A 16,200-nucleotide genomic window follows, 5' to 3' on the forward strand; every position below is an offset into this window, starting at 1 on the left:
CCGGGCGCGTGGGGTCGGATGCGCCCGGGGAGAGTTGGCCCGCGAGGGTGTGGAAGCCGAGAGGTGAACCTGCCGACTGCACCGATAACGCGTGCAGGACACTGTCCCCTGTCTACTCCGCGTGTCCAGGTCCGCGCCCCCCGTAGCTTCTTTGGGACACTTGTCCCTCTACCCCCTACCCCAGGCCCGCCAGAGGCTCCTGAGCAGCCTGCTTGGGAGGTTCCCAGAGAATTTTTCCTGGGCGACCTGCGCAGCTAGGGAAGGGGGGGGATTTTTGAGAAGGGACACAAGTGGGAGGGGGCTTCCCCGGAAGGGGGGCGCGACTGCAGGCGACAGAAAAGGGAGCCGGTGCCAAAGGGCGGGCCTCCGCCCCGCTGGGGGACACCGAGAGGCCCTGCGGCCGGAGTTGGAAACTTTTCTCCCACGTGGTAGCACAACGCGTGACCGAGTGACCCCGCGCCCGTGTGACCTCTGGGCTCTCCTTGCCTTCATGTGGGGGCCCTTGGGACGTGCAGGCGGCTTCGGAGCGGGAAGCGCAAGGCAGTGCGCCCAGGGCCGAACTTGAACCTCGTCAGTAGCCGCGGGCGAGGGGGCGGGCTGGAGGGGACGGGACTGCCCCAGCCCAGGGACCCGTAGGACCTGCAAAATGCAGCCCCTACCACGGCCGGCTTCCTTTATTGGGAAGCGGAGGGGGGTTCTCCGCTCTTCCTTGTCACTGCCCCTCCTGCCGCTGCAATGTAGCTGATGCTTATAAAAAGTTGTATTAAAGAGTTGACTGCAGCACAGAATCGATCAACAAAAGAGACCAGCTTCTCTAGGTAAAATAGCTGTGCGTTTTTCGGGGCACTGGCATTGATCTGTACAGATCAGAAAGACGCCTACAGATCTTTCTCACCATCCTGTTAGCTACCCACTTCACTTTGTGTCTGGCACATAAGTACTGTGTCACATCACCCCTTAGCCTCCAGCAGCTTACACTTGGGGAGGAAGAAAAGGAAATGAGCTGACATTGTTAAATTGCTCACAATGGATCCGTGCGGTCCTAGATGCTTTGTACGTTTTCTCCTCTTTACTAAATCTTTTCAGTAGTTTTATTAGGACTACTGGAAAGACATGGTAAAGAAAAGGGCATGACAACCTGACACACCCAAGGTTGGTTGATTCATTCATTCCTTTCCTCATTTAACAATTATCAGGGCCTATTATGTACCAGGCACAGTTTTACATGCTGCAAATACACTGGTACACAAAACACAGAAGGTCCTCCTTGGACTTTACATTAGTACAGGGAAGCCTCACTCATCATAACAATTTCGTGGCCATTCCCTTAAGTCACACTCCTTCCTCCTTCCCTTTTCTGGGTCTTTATGAAGACACTGGGGGGCAGTGGATGGGACGGGAGGATGGTGGGGAAACAAGTTGCAAGAATAGAGAGGAACAACCACTGAACTGTGGATAAAACCTGAGATTTCTGCCTACCCAGGGAACAGATCATTTGACCTTAGACAAGACTCTTAAATGACTAGTTTTCTCATCTGTAAATCAAAGAGTTTCAATTAGATGTTCAAAAAGTTCCCTTCACAGTCTAGCTGAAAGGCCTTCTCAAAAAATAATCTTTTTCAAGTGAATGGTGTGCCTTAATTTCTTGGGAGAAGTGACTGATATATAGGTTCTGATTCAACTAGGAACATGGTGCCACCTTCCAAAATTACCTACCCAGCATAACTGAATTTGCTGCCCCTGGAGCAGTTAGCTAAAACAGTGCCTCAGTATAGAGTGTAACCTTTGTGTTAGCCTCTCAGATGCTGTCCCAGCAGCTACTGAAGTCCGGTTTATCAAGTTCACGCATACAAAAAGAGGGAAGTTCCTTGTCATTTAAAGGAAGGATCTGGGTTCATTTTTCAGGGTTTTCAGGAATATGGAAGATGTTTTAGATACTGAATTTTCATTGAAAACTAAGAACTAACTTACAATTACAGTCACTTTTCACAACTTTGGGGGTTGGGTTGAGGAAGGTGTGAAATTGGCAAATATAATAAAAAGTATAATATTAGTGACTTTCCAGAGTAGCCCTTGGCAGTCCTGTCTTTAAAGAGTAATGTCTGGTAGGGGGGAAAAATGGATGGTAATGCACTGCTTCCAAGAACCTTGCCTCTGGCAAGAGTAATTTGCAAATGCATTTTGGGATAATGTTTAAATGATTTTTTTTCAGGGTCCAAGTGCAATGCTCACTGGAATTGGTAATGCCTTTTTGGGTCAGAGTTTCAATTTTCTTCCATCAGAGAATTAAAATTGTTTGTGGATGGCATTGTCCATATCTGTTTCTAATTCTCCATATCATCTATGTTGTAAGAGCAGCATGATTAATGTTGTAATGATTAATAACCACCATATAATAAGCTAAGTGCTTACTGTGTGCCAGGCACTGTTCTAAGTTTAATATCTCATTTAATTCTCATGAACTTCAAGAAAGGTTTTATTACACCTGTTTTACAATTGAGCACACTGAGGCTTAAGAAAGTTAAGCATAGGTTGCAGGGCTTTTTCATGGTAAGCTGAATCTGATGTGGGTGAGTCCACAACGGTTTCTCTAAATGGTTATGCTGAAATGCCTTCCTCAGAACAATTCATCACCAAATCAAATGTTATGTAGATAGTACTTTGGAAAACTGCCCCCCAGTGTCTTCATAAAGACCCAGAAAAGGGAAGGAGGAAGGAGTGTGACTTAAGGGAATAGCCACGAAATTGTTATGATGAGTGAGGCTTCCCTGTACTAATGTAAAGTCCAAGGAGGACCTTCTGTGTTTTGTGTACCAGTGTATTTGCAGCATGTAAAACTGTGCCTGGTACATAATAGGCCCTGATAATTGTTAAATGAGAAAAGGAATGAATGAATCAACCAACCTTGGGTGTGTCAGGTTGTCATGCCCTTTTCTTTACCACGTCTTTCCAGTAGTCCTAATAAAACTACTGAAAATATCTATTAAATAGCTCAGAGCATCATAGTAACCCCCAAACTGAAAACAACCCAAATGTTCACTGGCAGTAAAACAGATAAATAATTGGTGATGTATTGACATAATGGAATGTTGTACGTCACTGAGAATGAACGATCTACTTCCAAATGAAGTAACATACATGAAGCTTATAAATATAATGCTGAGTGAAAGAAGCAAGACACCCAAGAGTATGTGTGGTGCAACAACAGGCAAAACTCAGTTATGCTATAGAAGTTAGGGTAGTGGTTACCTACCCTAACTAATGACTGGGAGGGGCATATATAGGACCTCTGAGAAGTTGATCATATTCTGTTTTTTGGGCTTGGTGCTTGTTATGCATGTGTGTTCAGTTTGTAAAAATATTCATCAAGCTGTACTATGATATATACACTTCTCTGTATGTACACTATACTTCAAAGTATATGTGTGGCAGGTGTTGCTTGTATGTATACGAGTATTTAGAGAATATTTTTCATGTGTTAATGGCACTACTCAAATGCTCATCAGCAGTAAAATGGATAAATAAGCAACGGTTTATTCACACAATACAACACAGTGTGAACGCACGATGGAATACTGTATAGTATTGTATAGTAAACAAAAATAAAGCATACTGTATCATCAGATTTCTTACGGGGCAGAATGAAAGATAAAGCTTTAACTTGAAGTGGGCAGTTTGAATGAGCTCATAATTCATATCAGCAAAAGCTTAGGTGAATTCTTTGCCAAAAGATTGTAGTTGATAAAGAGTAAAGCTAAAGAAATAATTCCATAAGAGGTTGCTTGTTTAGTAGGGAAGACACTCAAGAGATTCTGGAAAACACAAAGGGAAAAACTTACATCTGTGTTCCGGAATAAAATACTCAGCGCAGGAGAGACTCTCCAGTTATACAATCTTTTATTTGAATCTATGGTTAATACTCAAACTATATCTTGAACATTCAACCTTGACTAGTCAGAGAATACTATTATAGCTCAATGACTGAACTAAACCCTGAGAATTCCATGCAGCAATAGGTATTTTTGGTTCCGGGTTTTCTAAATTACTAAATTTTTATATCCCTCTAAAGTCTTGCACTTTGCACTCTGCCAACACGGCAATTATTAATACATCCTTCTTGATATTACATACTAGTATATAATACTTGAATTTAATTTATTAGGAAGATTGATTTTTAACGCAAGGCAGCTTAAGGTTTATGTTTTGGTCGTTTATAACTTTCAGTTATTTTGCGTGTGAGTCTGCCCTAAGACAAGGTACAGCTGAGCTGGTTAATGGATCTATCATTATGCCATTTCCAAATGAGCAAACAAGGAGACTAACACGTTTAATATCCCTTCCTTAACCCTCATAAGTTGCTTTTAGTAATAAGTATTCCTGGGGAGAAGCAATAGCTTGCAGTAACTGACAGGTAGCCCATCAGCGAGAACATTGTTGTAACTTTGCCCTAATTATCACCTGCTGTTTTAATTTTTTTTTTCTGCATTGGAAGTTGTTTTTCACTCTGCAGTTTTAATGTTCATAAAGGGCAAGGGGACAAAATGTGTGGTTCAACTTGCTGGATGTTGTGCTACTTTCCATAATATTGTGCAGTAAACATTGGTCATCTCTCTACAGGTGCTGTGATGAATGACACATCCATCAAGCCATATCATCTTCAGACTCTGCCATGTGAAGCCAACGAGAGCTATCTGCTGGTAACCAAATGATGATCTTATGAAAAGGTAGTTGTGACAACCTTTTTAACATTTATTTATTTTTGCGACAGGGCGAGTGGGGGAGGGGCAGAGAGAGGGAGACAGAGGATCCAAAGCGGGCTTTGCCCTTACAGGCTGACAGCAGCGAGCCCCCATGTGGGGCTTGAACTCACAAGCTGCCAGATCATGACCGGAGCCGAGGTCAGATGGTTAACCGACTAAACCACCCAGGTACCTCAGTTCTGACAAATTTTAATGAGCTTTAGATTTCCACAAAATTAACCAGTCTTCCTGTCCCTTCTCAGGGTAATGGCTCTACTTGACCTGGTCAGATGGGGAAGTTGATGGATAATCACAAGAAAAAAACTTTAAGTGACTTAAATATTTTTTTCCAATGTTTATTTATTTATTTTGAGAGACACAGAGAGAGAGAGAGAGAGAGAGAGAGAGAGAGAGAGAGAGAGAGAGCGAGCGCGTGTGCACACAAACAAGGGAAGGGTAGAGAGAGAGGGAAAGAGAGAATCCCAAGCAGACTCTGCACTGTCGGCCCCAAGCCCGATGTTGGGCTCAAACCAACTGAGCCACCCAGGAGCCCCTAAATGACTTTTTAAAAGTACTAATGGGGGCGCCTGGGTGCCTCAGTTAGTTAAGCGTCTGACTCTTGATTTCGGCTCAGGTCATGATCTCACAGTCCATGGGTTAGAGCCCCACGTCGGGCACTGTGCTGACAGCTCAGAGCCTGGAGCCTGCTTCAGATTCTGTGTCTCCCTCTCAATCTGCCCCTCCCCAGCTCACTCTCTATGTCTCTCAAAATAAAGACATTAAAAAAAATTTTTTAAGTACTAATGGAAGATCTCTGTATTTATTACAAATCATAACCCTGTGAAACAATTTCTCTATTGGATTTGGCAGATGACTTGTGATGAATTATGATTTTTTTGTTTTTATTTTTTTTAAGTTTACTTATTGATTTTGAGAGAAGGAGAGAGGGCACAAGCAAGTGAGGGGCAGAGAGGAGGAGAGACAAAATCCCAAGCAGGCTTGTGCCATCAGAGCAGGGCTTGAACTCAGGAACTGTGAGGTAATGACCTGAGCCAAGATCAAAAGTCAGACACTTAACCAACTGAGTCACCCAGGTGCCCCATGTTTTCATTTTTTAAGTAGGCTCCACACCCAGTGTGAGTCTTAAACTCACAACACTGGGATCAAGAGTCAAATGTTCTCATTGACTGAGCCACCTAGGCACCCTGTTTTCATTTTTATTTGAAGAACAATAAAGACCTAAAATGACCAGATTCAGAATAGAGAATATCTTGCTTGAAAAAAACCATCAATTCTTTGGAATAGCATGAATAATATAATAGATTATAGCCCAGACCTAATTACAACTTTCTGTTTATAAAACATAATAATTATCGGGGTGCCTGGCTGGCTCAGTCAAATGAGCATGCGACTCTTAATTGTAGGGTCATGAGTTCGAATCCTATGGTGGGTGTAGAGATTACTTAAATAAATAAAACTTTAAAAAATGCAAGTGATAGAATAGTTATTTTACATCTCTGTATTCAAGGCCTTTTGTGGTCTGGTCCCTTTTATGTTATCACCCTCCTTTTTACAGCATATTTCTATATATCCTAAGCTAAGCTCTTGCCAAGAAGACTTGCACACCGTTGCCCATGTTGGTGCATCAGCCCAGAATCTCTTTCCTGCCATCTGAACTCTCTGAATATCTCCTTACCCATCAAGACCCATTTATCCATAAAGACCACTCACTCATCCAAAAAACTCACTCCAGTTGCTACTTCCATTCAGAATGAACAGCCTCTTCTGTCCTTACTTGGTATTTTAATTTCTGTGTATTTTAATTATTATGGATTTCAAATTAATATGGTGAACAATCATGCACTTTCTCAGTAGCTTAAGAAATAAGACATTTCCAGGGTGCCTGGGTGGCTCAGTTGGTTAAGCGTTTGACTTCAGGTCACGATCTCACAGTTCCTGAGTTTGAGCCCCACATCAGGGCTCTACACTGACAGTTCAAAGCTTAGAGCCTGCTCTTGGTTATGTGTGTGTGTGTGTGTGTGTGTGTGTGTGTGTGTGTGTCCTTTCCCCGCTTGTGTTGTCTCTCTCTCTCTCTCTCTCTCTCTCTCTCTCTCTCTCTCTCTCTATTTCTCTCTCTCCCTCCCTCTCTTCTCTCTCTCAGAAACAAACATTTAAAAAAATTCCATACTTCACCCAATATAAGTGTACTCTTAGTCCCCATCACCTATTTCCCCTACTTCCACTCTGGTAACCATCTATTTGTTCTCTATATTTAAGAGTCTGTTTTTTGGTTTGTCTCTTTTTTTTCTACGTTGGTGGCTCTGTTTCTTAAATTCCGCATATGAGGAAATCATATGATATTTGTCTTTTTCTCTGACTTATTTCACTGAGCATTATATACTCAATCCATCCACATCATTGAAAATGACAAGATTTCATTCTTTTTAATGGCTGAATAATATTCCACATCTTCTTTTTCCATCACCTGTCAGTGGACACCTGGACTGCTTCCCTAATTTGGCTCTTCTAAATAATGCTGCAGTAAATATAGGGGTGCTTATATCTCTTTGAATTAACTTGTTTTTATTCTTTGAGTAAATACCCAGTAGTGCAATGACTGGATCATAGGGTAGTTTTAATTATTTGTCTTCCATTTTGTCTTCCACAATAGCTGCACCAGTTTGCATTCCCTCCAACAGAGCACAAGAGTTCCTTTTTCTCCACATCCTCACCAATACCTGTTGTTTCTTGAGTTTTATATTTTAGCCATTCTGACAGGTGTGAGGTGATATCTCATTGTTGTTTTGATTTGCATTTCCCTGATGATGTGTGATGTTGAACATCTTTTCATGATTGTGTTGGCCATCTGTATGTCTTTAAAGGAATGTCTGTTTATGTCTTCTGCCCATTTTTTTAAATTGGAGTATTTGGTTTTTTGGAGTTGAGTTATAGAAGTTCTTAATATATTTTGTATACTAACCCTTTAATCAGATACGTCATTTGCAAATATCTTCTCCCTTCAGTAGGTTGTCTTTTAGTTTCATTGGTTGTTTCCTTTGCTGTGCAGAAGCTTTTAATTTTGATGGGGCCCCAATAGTTTATTTTTGCTTTTGTTTCTCTTGCCTGAGAACCATGTCTAGAATGATGTTATTAGCGGTTTGTAGTCTTTTGTCGTTGTAAATGACACAGGTGCACAAGGAGACAGGACCTCCTTTTCTTACAGCATTGTCATAGAACCTATTCTTTTATTGTTTTTTTTATTATATACACATCCTGTGACTTTTTCTTATCACTTGGTAATAGCAATAGCAGGTATGACTGGTTTGATGATGCACCCTTCCTGTATTTGAGTTTAGATTTTGTAGTCTTGGGCTGTTGTGTCTTACAGTACAGATGAAAACTTGAATTTTTGTATTTTCATATGTCTACTTCAAAAATCCCAAAATGAAGCTTTAAGGGACAGTTGATTCGATCATACTTAGTGTTAAAATGGACTCCCATCAAAAATGATTTGGTAGTATCTGAACTCCTCAATGCCTCTCTCAATTTTGGAACACAGGAGAGTTTCTCTCTGAAATGTGATGATCAGTGATCTCATTTTATTTCAAGTGCCTTTTTTCTTTTGAAAGATCATAAAAGAAGGAAATAATATCTTCGTGTCTGATAAAAAAATTTCTTGCTATTTAGAACAGACAAATACACATACTGTTGTTTCAACTATTCAAATAAAGAATGTCACCCAGTTTCTAGGATGGGATCATATTACCAGGATTTTTCATGAAATAGTTACTTAAGTAGCAGGGTAATTGATAAACTAGTTATCAGAAGAAAATATTGATAATTTGAACTGATTGTATGTTGTCAATATGATTTTATTCTGTGTTTTACTTCTTTAAAAAATGAATATTATAGGGGCGCGTGGGTGGCTCAGTCAGTTAAGCGTCCTGCTTCCGGCTTCAGCTCAGGTCATGATCTCACGGTTCATGGGTTCGAGCCCCGTGTCGGGCTCTGTGCTAACAGCTAGCTCAGAGCCTGGAGCCTGCTTCAGATTCTGTGTTTCCCTCTCTCTCTGACCCTCCCCTGCTCATGCTGTCTCTCTCTGTCTTTCAAAAATAAAAAAAATACACTTAAAATTTTTAAAAAATAAATAAAAAATTAATATTATATACACGAAGATATTTAGAGCATTATCATTTATAATGGGGGGGAAGGAAAAACAACAAATGTCCTACAATGAAAGATAATTAAGTAATTTATAACATGGAATTTTATGAATTTATTGAAATCTATATTGTAAGGATATTGATTTTGTTAACTAATAACATAGAATTGTACACATCTTATGACAGTTGTTTTTAGAACTGTTAAATTATATAATTTGTATAAAGCCTGGAAGGAACACAACTACATATACTGCTGCTTTATTTTAGTAGTAATATGGATGGAAATTTATTTTTAAATTGCTTTTCTATATGTTTTATTTATTTAATTATAAATAAAGCTTTGTGAGTACCATATCTCTTTTCCAGTAAGATGTGTATATGAGGTGACTAACCTGACTTGCCCAGAACCAAAGCGCTTCCCAAGATAAGGACATTTGGTGCCAAAACTTGGACCCCTTTCTGCAAACTGAGAGAGTTGATCACCCTACAATGTGTCTTTGGTTGGTAGGAGAAGGTGGGAAGAAACCAGAATTTTATTTCAGTTGTCAGGATATAAACTGGATATCGGTTTGATCACTAACTAGAAATTATTTATATTTGAGACTCTACTGTTCCATATTGTGGCTAATGTAAAATTGCTCACAAAATCCTAAAGAGACAACCTTTTACTAATTACATATTCACCTGGTATCCATTTCAACAAATGAAATTACTCTCAGCACACATTAATTGGCATAATTACTGAAACACCAAAAATCAGATTAGCCACTGTAGCTCAAGGAAAAAAAAGAAAGGAAATCATTGCTCCAGCAAATTGCAAAAGTATTTTTTAAAAAGGCTTGAAAAGATTCTTCGACTTGTAGATAGTCTTAAATAAAGCCAATAAAACATGACTATTTTAATATTCATTCATGAGATAATTCTGGGTTCTTAACAGTATATTTTGGCTATATTGCAGCTTAAAAGTAAGTCTTTCTAATATCCTGCACTTTTGATTGTTCTTATAATCTTTATTGTGCATGTTTTAGTGGCATAGCACTCCTATTCAAAGACAAATTGTATCCACTATTATTATCTATTTTCATAATTAACAATCATATAGTTATTCTAGAAGCCCAACAGCAGCAACAATGACATCTTTGTATTTGCAAAAAGCTTACTTTTCAAATTTCTGGCTCTTTTTCCTAAAACACTGACATCATAGTAAAACATTGTTTTGCCTGTGTTGAGTTCGAATCATCTGATAAATAAGAGAAACACAAAGATAACAAAAGAAGACATATGTTAGTATAATTCTGCAGAACAAAAAAAATCTTTGCTCAGACTTTGTTATTTCTATTGCTTGAATACATGGATTCTATTGTTTTATGGTCTTACTTCTTCATTTCCTATGCCAGATTGGTCTTCCCACTTCAAATGCAATTTCTTACACAACTCCCCTTCCCTGCTCTCTGTTCCAGTATTTACTATTATTAGAACACCTTTGCTTTCCAGGATCTTTTATCAAAGCTCATTAACATTCCTGATCATCATCATGATTATTGCCATTATTATTTATTTTCGCTCCTCAATGCAGAATGTTTTCTCCTTATTGCAATATTTGTTTTGTTCTCTCTGCCATTAATAACTAGTCTTACACATTAGTATAGAATTCTGCTTTTGTTGAAAATAACTGCCATGAATCAGAGAAACATGAAGAAAACAAATGTAGACACATTGTAGTACATTTCTTCAAGATAAAAACCGAAGCATGCTCGGATTCTTTCCTAGTTTGATATGAACACATGGAATCAAGCACTTCCTGACCTGGAAAATGTATTGCCAGCTTTTGCTTCTACATTATTAATTTCTAATTGCATTTCCTTTTTTTTTTAGTTTTTTATTTCTTTTTTAGGAGAGAGAGGGCATGCATGAGTGGGAGAGGGGCAGAGAGAGAGAGAGAGAGAGAGAGAGAGAGAGAGAGAGAGAGAGAGAGAAAAGATCCCAAGGGAGCTCTGTGCTGACAGCAGAGAGAGCCCGACACAGGACTTGAACCCACCAACTGTTGAGATTATGACTTGAGCCAAAGGCAGACACTTAACTGACTAAGCCATCCAGGTGCCCCTAATTGCATTTCCTATGAATAATAACTAAATTTCATGTAACAGAAATATAGTGATATTACAACCAGATATATAATGGGACCAAAATCAGGTGGAAAAAAAAAGAAGGAAGATGTAACTCACCATAAAAAAAATAAGAAAAAGGGGCACCTGGGTGGCTTCAGTCAGTTAAGCATCCAACTCTTGATTTCAGCTCAGCTCCTGGTCTCACAATTCATGCATTTGAGCCCCACATAAGGCTCTAGGCTAACAATGTGGAGCCTGACTGGGCTTCTCTCTCTCCCTCTCTCTGCCCCTCCCTCCTGTCTCTCTCCAAATAAATTAAACATTTAAAAAAAAAAAAGAAAGATTTTATGTATTGTTTGTATTATATGCGCCATCCTTCTCAAGCTTTAGGTCTCTTCTCATACTACAGAGAAATTGCCAAGCAGAAACAGTAGAGTGTGTTTGTTTGGCTCAACACCTAATAAAAGTTTACTTTTCTTGTATTCCCTGTTTCTTGTACTCCAACCTTAGGTTTCACTTAATATTGCTTTAAATTTTTTTAATAATTTTTTAAAGTTTATTTATTTTGAGAGGGGTAGAGAGCCACTTGGGGGAGGGGCAGAGAGAGGAGGACAGAGGATCCAAAGCAGGCTCTGCACTGATAGCCCAAAGCCCGATGCGGGGCTGGAACTCACCAACTGCAAGACTATGACCTGAGCCAAAGGTGGACGCTTAACCAACTGAGCCACCCAGGTGCCCCCAATAGTGGTTAAGATTCTAACAACACGTCACAGTTTCTGTACCTCTACCTTCACCACACACAAACACAAATACACATACCAGGATTTTTCTGTGGTCAAGTCCACGCTGACCAATTATTTTGTCCATTCTCCCAGAGCTCTATTGGTTACCCCAATTCCCCTTTGAGGAGGACAATCAAAACACAGTAACTTTAGGGGCACCTGGGTGGCTCAGTCAGTTAAGCGTCCGGCTTTGGCTCAGGTCATGATCTCCCGGTTCATGGGTTCCAGCTCCGCATCGGGCTCTGTGCTGACAGCTTGCTCAGAGCCTGGAGCCTGCTTCGGATTCTCTGTCTCCCTCTCTCTGACCCTCCCCTGCTCACGCTGTCTCTCTCTGTCTCTCAAAAATAAATAAAAGACATAAAAAAAATTTAAAGCACAGTAGTTTTAAAGCCACCATTGGTGATGGATGCCAAAACCTTTGGGAAACAGGATATTTGTAAAGTCTCAGTGTCCCTCTCACAAGACTTCATAGGGAAAGGGAATTTTCACATCGCAGACATTTGGTAACTGCTGCCTTAAGCAAATGACCAAACACTGCATCACCAGTTATGACATCACATACCTCTGATGTAGTACACTGTGGACACCCAATATGTATAGAATATGCCTTCCAAAAGTGTTTAACCCTCACACAGTGAGACAAATGTAAAATGAGGGACATTCTGCAAAAGAACTGGCCTGAACACTTCAAAAATGAAAACAAACCAAAAAAGGTTGGGAAACTATAGAACAAGGGAGGGTAAAAAGATAGGAGAAGTGAATACAACAGATACTCATTGATTGGATCCTAGAATTGAAAAATAAATAAATCAACCAATATAGGGCATTATTCAGACAATTGGGGAAATTTGAATATAAACAATATTTTAGATAATAGTATTGAATCAGTGTTAAATTTCTCAAGGGATTGTCTTGTGGCTGTGTGGGAGAATGACCTTTGTCTTGGAGATAGAAAAGTATTTCGAGGTGGAGTGTCAGGATGTTTGTAATTCTCAAATGGTTGGGCAATGCCTATCTCTGCAGGAAGGGAGTAGAAAAGTGGAGAGGAACCAAATTTGGCAAAATGTTAATAACTGGTAAATCAAAGTGGAGGGTAAATGGATCTTCATTGTATATTCCTGCAGCTTTTCTGAAGGTTTTCTGAAATGTTACAAAATAAAAAACTGGCGAAAACACGGCCAAAATCATGTATATCTCAGTTAAAGAAGTACAAAAATTAATATATTAAATCAAAATGCTTTTCTTTAGGCCTACAAGAAAATGCGGTAGACTCCCAATGCGTGGACATAAGCATTACTGTTCTTAAAAGGAGGCAGGGTCATGGCGCACCTGGGTGACTCAGTTGGTTAAGCTTCCCACTTTTTTTATTTTTACTTTTATGGTTTTTATTTATTTTTGAGAGACAGAGACAGTGCGAGCAGGGGAGGGTCAGAGAGAGAGGGAGACACAGAATCTGAAGCAGGCTCCAGGCTCTGAGCTAGCTGTCAGCACAGAGCCTGCCGCGGGGCTCGAACCCACAAACCGTGAGATCATGACCTGAGCCAAAGCCGGCCGCTTAACCGACTGAGCCACCCAGGCGCCCCAAGCATCCCACTCTTGATTTTGGCTCAGGTCACGATCTCACCATTCGTGAGTTCGAGCTCTGCTGTGGGCTCTAGGCTGACAACGTGGAGCTTGCTTGGGATTCTCTCTTTCCTTCTCTCTCTTCCCCACCCTTGCTCTCTCTCTCTCAAAAGAAAGAAATAATTTTTTTTTAATTAAAAACTTTAAAAACGGAGGTAGGATCAGGCCAGCAGAACATTGCTTCAGAGACTACATTGATTGCTCTGAAAACTTGCTTCAGGAGATACATATTTTTACAGATATCATACATCTCTTTCTCCTATTCATTATGTATAACTACATATAATTTAATGTGTAATTTTATACATCGTTAGAGATGCTGTAGTCAAAGATGTCTATTTTACAAATAAGTCAATAGGGGTCAAGAGAGGTATGGTGCCTTGCCTAAGGTCACACCGCTACACCGTGTTAGGACCCAGGGCGCTGTACTGTTTTCCAGGGCGCCCGACTGTCTCAGTCAGTGGAGTGTGAAACTCTTGATCTCCGGGTCATAGGTTTGAGCCCCACATTGGTGATAGCACTTTTAACAACAACAAAAAATTATTTGAAAAAAAAACAATGATTAAATTTAAAAAATTATTTTAAGCTTCCTCATTTTGTTATTTCAACAGAAACAACAGCAACAACCATAGCCAATATAGACTTTCCTGAACTATTTCAGGTTAATAAAAAGCCTTTCGTTTTTTCCTGCTACCCAATTCATCTCTCTTTTTCTACCAATCTATGAAAATGAGGCTACAGAACAGAAATTTACATGGCTCCAAAAGCTTAAGCATATGAGATTTTTGGAAACTAACTAAAGACAAACCTATAATAGGAAATTATCATAGCCAGAAAGCAAAGTTCGAAGCCATGTGTTTCCTTCTATAAAAGTGACAGGACAGAATACAGATTAAACTGCATCCTCTAGAAAGAAATGATTCTTTGTTTTCAAATTTAAATGAACTTTTTTATGACCGTCGTTGAAGTGTGGCTGACTAATGGAATTTGAAATTAGAAATTTAGTGAAATTCTGAGTTTAAAAACCTTCTCTTACCACTCGGCTTGATATAATCTATGATGTTTTTATTTCAAGCACCACCAGCTTTCTTGAGACACATAATGTTCTTGAAGTATTTCCACCATGGTTTTTAACTCAAAGACAAAAATCCCCAGGAGTGGATTTCTGTTGTTGTTGCTGTTGGATCCCCGCGGAAAAACCCAAGCCTCCCTTCCCCCGACACCTCTGTTGCATGGATGTCTGTCACCGGCAAGAACATTTAAAACCGCAGGGAAAGAGTGACAGTGGCTTTATGCCCATGAATGAGTGCTGCCCAGTACCCGTCTCTTTTTCTCCCAATCCTCTGTGAAAATAAGACTGCAGAACAGAAGAAGAACAATAACAACATTATAGTGCAAGTGACCTTAAAAGCAAGTAAACCCTATTATTTGAATGGAGTAATGGGTAGGCCTGAGCATTATCAGTCACTCTGGATGTGACAGAAGTATACTTCTTGTTAGAGAATCAGATAAAAACCTTTTCAGCCTTGCATTTGCCTCAAGCAAGCAAAAGGGAGTGCTGCACAATACTTAAGAATGCCGTCTTCTGTACCACTTTTTCCAGAAATCTTTCATCTGGGAGGACGCCATCTGACATAAAATTGCTTTGCTTTGTTGAAGTCTCATGCCTCCTGTCCCTTCAGGTGGCTTCTATTTTGCATTCAGTGTGTGGAGTGCCTGCAGAAACCTTTTCTTGCCTTTGGTGATGAAGATCCTTGCTTTCTCCCTTGAGGTATTATGACCATCTTCTTCTCTGTAAAATGTGGACGTATTTGATATGTGAACAGTGTGTGTGTTTCTTTGTTTCCTTCCGTCACTATTATCCTCGCATACCTTCATTGTTCCTAGCTGAATGATGGACCTTGACATTCTGGCATCCAGAAACATGTATGAAAATACCTTCCACCTGGTGCCAATCTACAAATTCTTACTCCTTCTGGAGAAGAAGTCATTCAGGCACATGTAGGATACCACAATCCCAAGGCAATAAAAAAGACCTTCTTGGCTATATTAAAAATAATTTTATTCACCCTCAGCTAGGCAAACCTGGAGGAAGATTAGGAGGTAAGTTGCCCCCATTTATCATCATACATTCAATCAATACATTCACTCGACATTTCCCCTGACACTCTATTAAACCGGCCCCCTCTACTAGAAAGATAAAACTCTTTAAATAGAAAATAAGTAGACAGTGATGAACAGCAATATTATTCCTGCCTACAATTTAAGTTCCCAGGACTTTGGTAAACTTTTGAATCATCTCGGGTCTGGGCATAAAATTGCATTTCCCTGCTCTCCGGGGAAGATGATTTGAATGACTTGTTCTCTCTCACCGGAGTTCAATATTCGAGAACAGGAGTATGACTGCTATATTTACAGAATGAGTAACAATGGCCTAGGATCGCCATAAATATGCACAACATGTTCCTACTAAATAAACGACCAGATATATGTATAACCTAGTTCTGCCTACCAAAACAGCCCGCTATGGTAAGAGGTTTATTTATAAGGAATTGATTCATGCAATGACGGAGGCTGAGAAGTCCCAATAACCCCCCATTTGTAAACTTGAGGCCCAGGAAGGCCAGTGGTATTGTTCCAGTCTGCATCTAAAAGCCTGAGAACAAGGAAAAGTATTGGCATAAATTCCAGTCCAAATCTGAAGGCCAGAGAACCAGGGGTGTAAGGGTCCAAGGTCAGGAGAAAACCAATGTTCAGGCTTCGCAGTCAGGAAGAGACCGAATTC

The 16,200-nt window shown here is 40.0% G+C and overlaps 1 long non-coding RNA gene across 1 annotated transcript in view; it reads left to right on the forward strand.

Moving 5' to 3' along the window:
• Positions 1-64: 64 nt before the first annotated feature.
• Positions 65-16,200, forward strand: part of LOC115297725 — a 36,377-nt gene continuing 20,241 nt past the window's right edge. Inside the window, exons 1-2 of the long non-coding RNA XR_003911477.1 lie at positions 65-129; positions 4,618-4,724. This is a non-coding gene — a long non-coding RNA (uncharacterized LOC115297725). The remainder of the gene's footprint in view (positions 130-4,617; positions 4,725-16,200) is intronic.

This window comes from Suricata suricatta, chromosome 8 (assembly GCF_006229205.1).
Source record: "Suricata suricatta isolate VVHF042 chromosome 8, meerkat_22Aug2017_6uvM2_HiC, whole genome shotgun sequence".
In the NCBI taxonomy this organism is placed as follows: domain Eukaryota; kingdom Metazoa; phylum Chordata; class Mammalia; order Carnivora; family Herpestidae; genus Suricata; species Suricata suricatta.